We start from the raw sequence: 10,746 nt of genomic DNA on the forward strand, positions 1-10,746 counted from the left end.
TCGCACTCATCCGCTTCTGGAAGTCCGACAAATGGCGTACGTGTTAATGGCATTTGAATTTGGCCAAATATGGAATTGTCTCCGACGTCGGCGCTGTCACTTTGCATGTTCCCCTCGGCAGGCAAGTAAAGAGCCGGGCTTTGGCTTTAACTTTGGCTATCAGGCCTTACAGTTGGACAAATGCTCGGCCAGAGTCGTGTCTCATTCGCTTACCGAATTAAATCAGTGGCAGAGTCAGTCGAAAGCGACACGCATCCGTCGCTTTTATTTGGCTTTTTTGGTATCTTCAGGTTGCCCGCATTAAAATTATATAGTATTCGGGTAGCTTTCTAATAGATCGTGACTGGGTGCCGAGTTAGAGGATGAGTCCAACAGTCGCAACAGTTGACACAATTTCAGCACGAGTGTTGAAAAATTGAATGGGGATTGTTGTAATGAAATTTGCCGATAAATAGGCTGATTTCGGCTGATATCACTTACCAGCCCATCCCATCTTCACGGAGCTTTCCTCATTTCAAATTTGCCCATTTGCAAACTCACTCACTAAACACACTATATGGCCGGGCTAATCAACTCAAGGCATCTGACAGGCCCTAAAGCAATTTCCTGATTATTTATGGAGGTAACATCACTTGCCAGCGGCCAGAGACCCACACAATCCGCCGATGTGGTTCAATTGAAGTGCGCTGCTGCTGCGGTTCAATAAACCAGACTCAGTTGAGTTCCAACACTAACAGCAATAGCAATCCAAATCCACATCCCAATACAAGCTAAATCCAAATGACAGGCAACAACAAACAAGTTTAATTATAGCTCATGTAAATAATTTCTCAATTGTAAGCTGTTATCAAAGAAAACTTCAATCAATCATAGAATACCCAGGTCTTGGCAAGTATCAACCTGAAAGGCAGTCACCACACAATGGCTAGATTTCAGCTCCGGGCGTGGGCCGTGCAGTTTGAACTAGCCAAATCTTGGCTAATTAATCAAAATAATAATCAAGCAATCAGTGGATCATATGGCCAGACATCAGACACCAGACACCAGCACAAAGCTCAAGTTCGTATATTCGCTTTTTTATCTATGTTGTTCGCCTCTTGGCTTTTTGGGTGAGCCACGACGCACGCCAAAGTGCGGCCCAGAAGGGTTAGAGACGGGTGCGTGAGGCAGAAGTTTTAGGAATTCTTAGTGAACATACAAATCAGTCTCTGATTTAACTATTTTGTTATATTTTTAACACGCAATTAGTTTTACGCAATTCTTTACTATACACGATGCTAAAGATTCCACAAACTCACAGCACACGATATTATCTTATTGACTATTTTCTAGACTTTTAATTCTTTTGCTTGAAGAACTCTGGTATTAAATGTACACTTTTTTTAAATAATATCATTGCCGTTTCATAGTAATCGATCCTGCTCTCACGAACACTTCACTAGGACTGTCGGAAACATGACTTCAACCGCTGTCATTGCTCACGAGTTACGGGCATTTGGCTTTTTGTTTTGTTTCGAATTTCAGGTGCTTGGGTGATTCAAACTATTCGGCTATTCATTCATTGAGACATGCAACTTGTTTTGTTCTCGCACTCGGCTCGACACTTGGCCGCAAAATACACACTCACACACAGTTCATATATGGTTAGCTCACAATCGGAGGAGATTTTGACATTACGAGCTGGAGTTTGAGGTTGAACCTGTAGCTCCAAACCCGCCGACTGACGGTGCGTTAAGTAACGTCTACGCGTTTGAAACAATTAATCACCTGTCGTCGTCGTCGCCGTCGTCGTTTGTGCGATTGGTCTTTTTACTCCTCAGATTTTGTTTCAAAGCTAGACGGTTATGTGGTTTAGTGGCCTTTTCTGGTATTTGTGTATTTGTTTCTTTTCAGCTGGTGCATGATCTGTTATGGTTTTGTATGTTGATTGCTCTGAGCCGGTGATAAATCATTCCGGTGCTGCTGTTTTGGGAATCGTGTTGATCTTCTACCACGGCAGCGAAATGTCAAAAGAGCTTGTTGAATTTCTGGTTGGGAAATGTCCGGCGATTAGATCTAATTGGCATAGTTTTCACTGCACCCAGTTCCATGTGTTCAATTGCTGACAAATAACTCAAGTCATTTGTCCGGGCTGCCAATAATATATCACGATAAGTTATTGTTTAATTTAGTGCTATTTGACATTGAAAAAGTTATCGTATTGGAAAATAATATTATATTAAATATAATTTGAACGCAAAATATTTTCCAACTGTTTTTCTTACATGATTTCGATCTTTCTCCGCTAGACCTCGAACTTTAATTCAACTTAAAGCTCCGCCTCCTGCGCCAAAAACATCGCCAACGCGAGACAAGTGAAAAGCGCATAAATCGACGCCCAACACCTTGATTTGGTCGAGGAAAAATGGAAGGTGGAGAAAAGCCTGCCCCGACATGCAAGTGAAATTTAACAAGCCACTCCTTAAGATCAGAGCTGGCAACAATAGCAAAACGATCATCACACACAATGAGAGTCGAAAGCGGTGATTTTTCAGGCGAGCACCGAACCCAAAGTACGTCACATTTCAGGAGATGGAAATATTGTTTCAGCCCCTCAACAAAACTGGGCACAGCCGAAGAAATGCCGCACGCCCCCAGATAAATTTTCGGAGCAGAGGATCACTTGCGCATATAATTAAATCAAATTAAAGGAACCAAGAAAACAAAAGGCCAGGCGTCACATTGTTCCACTTGTCACGTCAAGGGGAGTTTATATTTTGCACACAGAAATATATGGTCATATTCATGAGTTCCGACTGTATTGGTTTTACGTTTACCTAAGCAATACACGCTCTGTAGGTATATAGCATCAGGAAAATAAAAAATACTAAATAATATTCGGTAAATTGTTTTTTTTGCTAATATTTAAATATGATAAGTCAACATTAACATTAATTTTTTCCCTGTAGAAAGTTGCGTGAGGAATAGCTGATGCCGCACCCGAACCTTTTTATAGGAGACTCGCCCTGAGCGCCAACGCAAATTCAATGGATCCGCTGATCCTCCCAGCTCCTCCTGCCATTGCCTTGATCTTTATGCATCCCACTGGAGGCGCAAAAACCAAGTCACTGTCTCTAATTGAATTCGTCGGTTTAAATAAAATAATTCAGCTGCAGGGGCAGTGCAAATAAATTTTTGCTGCCTAGGTCCAAGTCTAGCTATACGATGGTGTGGATATTGCCTGTTTCCCCAACTCCTTTGATTGCTCACTAAATGCTCCTCGCAAACATACATAAACACACACAGGTATACAATTGATTTCTGCGTTTTCCTTCTTTTTCTTGGTCGGTCTGGCAAGTGTCTCGGGTCCCTCGAAGGCGCAGCAAATCAATCTGCAAACATGCCGCCAAGCCAAGTGTAAGATCCAGAGACCCCAGAGCCAATACACAGCAAGAATAACTCAATGATAATATTTTATTACATTAAATTAGTGCAAAGAGACTCAAGATATCTCGGGAAAGAAATTTGAAATGCATAATACTGATTTACGAACAATTATTGTATTAACGAATATATTTGTAATGGAAAAGTAGTAGGTGCCAAGTATTTAATACCCTTTCTCTACCTCTTATGCTTTTTGCTAAGTGCACTTAGTCAGTCCCCGTCCTTTAGGTGGGCATCACTTTCTGGCTTGCTGCGGTGATTTTGGTGCCGTAATAAATACATTTGGTGAATTTTAATGTCCTCCTCCCATTTTTCAGGCAATTTGAGCGCAGCGTCTTCGGGACTTCCTTTCCTGAACCGTAGAACCGAACCGAAAACACAGACAAACAAACCCTGGCAACCCAAACACTTTGGTGCCCTTTTTGGGGCAACTCCTCTGGATTTGTGCGCGGTTTGGCAATAAATATTTTGAATCAGAAAACATATAAATTTAGTGATTTGCCAGTCGTCAGTCGGGGAGTTCGGAGTCAACGAGTGTGTAAGCTTCTTCTGAAGACTGGGACCTGCAAGTTGGAGAAACGAAACGAAACGAAACGATATGGATACGAAACGTATCGGATCATCGCAGTTCAACATAAATTGGTAAATTGTTTTTGGCGGCTTCTTCCCGGCACATATTTTCGTATATTGCATTTTGTAGTTGCCTCCGTCTGCCATTTAAGTGGGTCAAACCTAAAGTCCCGAAGCTCCGAGCTCGGACTCGGACTCCAAATTGAACTTGCAGTTCGCGTCTGCGGTAGCCAGCATTCAAAGTAGGTGATGAAGTTCCAATGCTCCTTGATTTGTGATAAGCTTCATATTTTTAGGGTTTAATTCAATGAAAGTTGCGTCGACAATGGGCAGGCACTCGACCAATTCCAGCGGCAGTCGGTGAAATTATGCATTCGGTGGATGGGTCTTTCTGTGTCGTTTTTATTTTTATTCCTTATTTTCCCCCGGCGGTTTTCGGTTGGGGTTTATGGCTTGGTGCTTGCGTGAAAATTTGCTTTATGCCGGGCCAGAGGTTAGCAGGGGAGAACTCTTTTCGGCCAAGTCATAAAATTGATTTCAAGCTTTGGCCGAGGAGTGAAAGCGACTGCGCATGATACGTATAGGCGGCAGCTGCTTATTGCGATCATTCCACCAGGCTCTTGATTGGGTGGAAAGTGCGGGCCGCAATTCGGTTAATTGGGGATAGAATGTGGCCAAGTGTCGTGCCCAGATGACGATAACAAATCAGGGGTAATGAATATCAGGAGATCAAGAGGGCGTAATTCACACAGACCAAGGGTAATGTGAGCTGCTACAAAGAAGTTTCTGAATCAGTCTCTTAAAGTACAACGTGATAACTAGAAGAATTGGATTATAAATAAATAACCAAAATATGGATTTAACTCATGAAGAAGTGGAACGAAAAGAAAAATAGTTTTTTTCATTGCCAATCTGCCTATTTTACGTGACACTACGTGTATAAATAATAAACAATTCAGGCGAATGTCGATGCAGCAGAGGCATTTCTAATTAACATCACTGAGTATTTAGAATCCATTAAATCATTGGGAGCATTAAAGTTCTGTACTTAATTGGCATTCCCTCCCAGACATTCGAGATCCTTCCGTGAGTGGACAGTGGGCAGTGGGCGTCACCTTTCCAGAAGAGAGTACCGCTCACCGTGCCGGCGGGTAAGCCATGACCAATTAGGCCATTTGCCAAAATCAAACTATCAACTTCGACACTCATTAACGTCAAATTATAGCGCGTGTAAAAGGCAACGAGCGGCGAATGGCAGAAGCTCAAGTACAAAAACCTCGTAAATCCATAAAAGCAATCGTAAATTTTTATTGTCATGCCACTTGCCAGTTTTCTAGGCAAGAGGGAAATGCCCCGGCACTCCGGTGTGCTGAGAACTTTTCTCCAGGGAAAACTGAACGCCATCATCACGGCAACTTCGACCCGCGTTCCACTTGGTTAGTTGGCGTTGGTTGCTTCTCTTCGCCGGCTTGGCATATTAAACCAAAGCGCACATATTTCATAACAAAATTTATGAAGGGCCATTAACTTTAAGAATCTTTGCTGCAATTTAAGAGCGGCGGCGGCGGCGGCAGGAATTGGTAGTAAGATTACACTGACATTGTTCGTTTCAAATTATTCTAAAGAAACAAATTTCATGTTTAAAGAAAAACTATAGCAGTAGTTGTTGTTTTTCAGCAGTGTTATTTACTTATTTATTTTTAGTGATCAGTTGCTGTTGTGCTTGGTTTGTTAGGATTACCTAGCAGTTTTCACCGGGTTCGAAATTTTTTCAAGTGCAGTCTTTGATAAAGGCAGCGTCGCGCCAAAGTAGCGCCAATTTTTCGTCTAACAATTGGCGACGACCTAATGCCCCGTTTGGCAATCGATGTGGTTGCCGGCCAACGTGCTTGTCGTCGTTTAATTCAATAAGAAGATGTGGGGGCAGTGGCAGTGGGAGTGAGAGATGGCGAACGATGGCGATCGGTGGCTCCCGAGGTGGTGCAGTGGTCCATGCAGTTCACATGAATGCCATGAAACAATAAATTACACTATTAATAAATAATAAATGTAATGGGATACTGCAGTTGCCGAGTGGCGAGCCAGCTACCTGTTTTTAGCCCTCTCCCAGACCCCTTTATTATTCTTATGCCAGGTTAACTACTATGTCAAAAGACTGCTTGGCAAATAAACTATGTTCCGAAAGGGTAGGGAAATCACTTTCAGCAAAAGCGAATCGGTAGTGCGCTACAGTTATAATGATTTAAAGTTTGTTTGTTTCAGATATTTATAACTGAATAATATGCTTTAATAACTCATTGAACCTATAAGTAATTGTAATCATAAAATTGTTTAAAAACTAAATCGTTTTGGCAAATTTCCTGGGTACCCATCTCTTATCTACAAAACTACAAACTCTACAAAACCCAGCAGCGAAACAATTGCAATTGGGTCTTCGGCAGCTGTTGAGTGGATGGAATAAAGTGGCCAAGAGCAGAAGCTCAGCAGCATCACGCGATGCACCAGGAAGAGCGGCTTCGTCGCCTCCTAATGGTTAATCATCCCAGAAACGACCTAGACAGCAACAACTGCACTGTGAGTTGCTGATTGCGCGTGATCTTGGGGTAATTGAAATTTCAAATTTCTGTACACGAAATGCAATTGCAATTAAAGAGTCTGAGTCATATTTCTCTGGGCACACACTTATACTTGTCGCCCTCAACCAGCTATTAAAGAGTGCCTTTTTTCTATTCCCACCTTCTGACCAAGAGAATTATTAATTTTAGTTGCCCGGCGGGTGGAAAAGGTCTGAAAAACGCATTTGAGCCACTTTTTCAATTCGAAAAATTGGGGAAACAGTAGCCAACAGGATAGACAAGCGACAACTCATCGCCACTCGCCATCGCCCCACCCGGCGATGCCCACCTAAAAACCCCAAAACCATGAACCGAAAAAAAGAGGAGCAGCTGCCCGCACGCGCATATATTTAAATAAAACGTGACTGCTAAAATGGTCCCCATATCTCCATGACTCGTTCGCCGGACACTTGTGTGCGCTACCGCTACCTGATATTTTCATACACCAAATCCATGATCCAGGGTATGCGAAGGGTATAAGGCGTTGTTATCCTGAGTAATTCTGTAAAAAAAACTAATATATAAAGACTGATGTAACAGCGTCTGCTTCTCGTTTAATATTTGCAGAAAAGTGTATCGCTTTGGAAAAGTGGATATCGTGTGTTTAACTTTGTAAGCAACGAATGTTGGAGTCCTGTTTTTTAATAAAAATTCCAAGTTGTAAATATTTTCTGGTCTAGAGACTTTTCAGCAAATTGGAACCACAACTGTTCTAGTATATTTTAAAGAGCATTCCCGTATCGCACATACATTTTCCTGCATGCCTTTGGACCATCAGAAGTCATTGGCATCCTGCTGGGAGAAATAACCTTTTGCCTGACTGCCGGGCCAACCGGCAACGTAGGCTCAATTCATATAGACAATATAAATATTTCATCTAATGTTGGCAATCTGCACTTGTGCCATCGCCAGCAGGCTGCCGAGGAAGGGAGCTGAAAGCCGGGATATGGGATCTCCATCATCATCATCTGCGTCGTGGAGTGGGTCGGATAGTTGGCCTCTGTGGGCCACGTTGGCGTATCGCGCTTTTGATTTAATTTCTAGTGCTGCCTTCTTGCCTCCTTGCCTCCTTGCCTCCTTTATGCATGTACATAGTATATAGTCTTTTTGGGGTTTTGGGTGCAACAGAGATGTCGATGAGGATGTGAGGCGATGCGATCTTTCTTCTCATGTAAATTAGCACACGTTTCCCGGCTTAAACAGAAAGAGGTTGCTGGGCCGATGCAAGGAGGCTAGTTCTTAAAACTGCTAAATGAACTCATATGCAAATGTAGTCTGCACTAAGTGGGCTGCCCGTTGAGCGGAGGTGGGCAGACTAGCCATGCTGGGAGTTGGGAAAACAATGAGCCAGCATTTGGTTCAATGACTAATGCCCTGCGCGATTCGTAGATGCCCCCGCTTCTCAGTTTGAATTCCCAAAAAATCACTCATACGACTCGTGTGACGCATCTCTGAGGCTTAAGTCCGCTCAAAGCGAATCAAAGACCAAAGCCCCAAAACAAAATCCCCAACGCACATGAATGGGATCTTATAATAGCTTTACGGCCATCCAACTGCGATTGAACAATGCCAACCCGTCCTCGTAAAGTATCGCTCAATCAAGCGAGCCCCTCTGATCCAAGCTGACGTAGAATTTTCCATGGTTTTATGCGCTCATCTCCCACTCCTTCAGATGGCGGCTTTATCTGTAAGCCACCAAAGGCAATTAAAAGAAATGAAATAAATTAATTTTGTCACTCCCTCAGATAGATTGAATACTCTTCACAAGAGACTCCATAGGACTTGAGAGAAGCGTTAGATCAATGGTGTTACCACCATGTTTTAAATCCATCAAATTAGATTTACAAAATAAATATATATGAAACCAGCACCATTTTGTTAGAGTATTTTACAACGCCATAGTTTTCACTTTAAGTCCATCCTACATTTACACATGGTCTTATTTTGACTCTTCTCTTTGTTCCAGTTTTATATTCATCTGGTTTCACGCGGCTACTTATATTGTGTTGCTTTAATATTTTGTTTCGATGATCTTAATCAATAATTTAAATTTTTTATTTGAATTTTTATAGCGTCTCAGAGCTTAATGATGGCTGCCGCATTGGGTTCGGATATACTTTCGGTGTTATGGTTTTCTTTGTGTAATGGTGTTAATATTTTTTTGTTTGCTTGCCGCATTTTGTTATTTTAATTTTAACGACTCTTTGTTGCGAAGATTAAGTCTCATTGGTGGGTACATTGTTTTCGATTCTAAAGACACTTAAACGTTTTATTAGCCCCCATATTTCCCTGGGACTGTGTTAATTTATGTGGACCAGTGACTCAAAGCAAATTCGTTTGAAGGTGGTTATGAATCGTAGAAGGCAAGCCGTGAGAACGAATGATGATATCGGAATAATAATGCGAATCGTTTTACAGATGTCTGATGACAAAAGCTAGCCATGTTCGCCAATTAGAATTTGTACACCCATTGCTCGTAGATTGTTTTCCCTTGTGTAAAGAAAATCAAAGCCCTGTGATTTGCATTTCCCACGCTGCATTCACCTGACTTTCACCTACCTGCGCTGCCTTTGTGTTGTAGGTGTTGCAAACACTTGTTTCTCTTTCTTGCGCCAAATCCTCTACCGGCATTCGAACAAATTTTTTAATTTGTATGCCTACGAGTGGGAAAAAACACGGATCAAGTGGCCAATGTGGCAGATGCTTATTAACATATCACAGAAGCGACTCCGGCCGATGCACATTAACTTGTTGGACTAACGAGCCGCTCCATTTGGGTTTGTAACAATTCGTTATGCCAGGCAAGAGCAAATAACCAGAGGACTGGAACTCAAAAACCGAAGCAGAAACAGAAATCTCATCCCCACTTCAGCGTCATCATCATCATCATGACGTGCCCACAGTTATCGCTTATCACAATCAGTGATAATTTTAACAGTAATCAACCTGTCCCTGCCCGATGACTGACATCCCGAGACAGGTTGTCGGTCCCTCCGAGTTTCGGCTCCAACTTTCGGCCTCTTCGCGGTGTGTATAATTTTCAGTGAAATTGTTTAAATTTCGTTTTAATTTAATGATGCCGACGAGCTGCAGATCCTCGACCATCACCATCACCATGGCGGTGAGCGCCAGTTGCGCAAAAAGGTGGCCACCGAAACAAAAAAAAAACAAGAACAGGAACGCAAACATAAATAAAGCAAACAGAGAAACAAAAAATAAAAAAAAACTCACGCAGAATATGAGAAATGTGGAGACTTGGTCTTGAAAAAAATTATCAAAAGCTGCCGCTAACATGTCTTTCGTTTGATCTTTTTGGCAGCAAAGTGGGCACATTCAGAAAAATCTTCAAGAATTCGCACTGTGTTTGATTTAATCTAATTAAAAACAAATTACATACAACGTATGTAAATATCTTAAATTGGCAATATATCAACCGAACAAAACTCAGTATGAATAGATATATCAAATTAAATAAAAGTATACTATAGTTTCAATCGTTTTTTAAGTGTATTTCCCATAAATGGACTTGGGAAGCCCGATACCCGATAGGGGGTATCAGGGTGAATTCAAAAGGGATTGGGGGCATCTATTGATGGCAGGAGAGTTCCCCATTTTCACCAACCTCGACAGTTATTTGCCGCATTTGTTACCTGCTTTGATAACTACTGCTGCCGTTGGTGAACTTGTTAACAGCGCTGTTTTCATATTTATTTTTTGCTACCCTCCCTTGGCGTTTCGGTTTATTTATGGTCTTAGATTTGGGTCCGCACCGCTGTTTTCGTTGTATATTAATTTTATTGTGTCATTCGGTTTTAGCATTGACATAACTACATACAACAAAAATCGGCGAGCGCAAGTTGGTGGGAACTTTTTCGATGGGCGATCGAGTTTGGTGTCTAAGTCATTTGATTTGTGGCAACAGCCTCGAAACAAAAGCAGGGTAATCTCTTCAAACTAATAGCTACCGTCGTGCCACGCCCACCGCATAGGTACCTGCTCTGCCCTTTTAATTACCACATGCCGCGTTTTCGAGTCAAGTTAAATTATATTTCCTGTCCTCGGACTCCGGACTCCGATTCCTCTCCCACATCGGCGCCTTTTACCTTTTTACCCAAAAATCCGAAAATACAAACGAAAA

This window comes from Drosophila santomea, chromosome 2L, assembly GCF_016746245.2.
Source record: "Drosophila santomea strain STO CAGO 1482 chromosome 2L, Prin_Dsan_1.1, whole genome shotgun sequence".
Taxonomy (NCBI): domain Eukaryota; kingdom Metazoa; phylum Arthropoda; class Insecta; order Diptera; family Drosophilidae; genus Drosophila; species Drosophila santomea.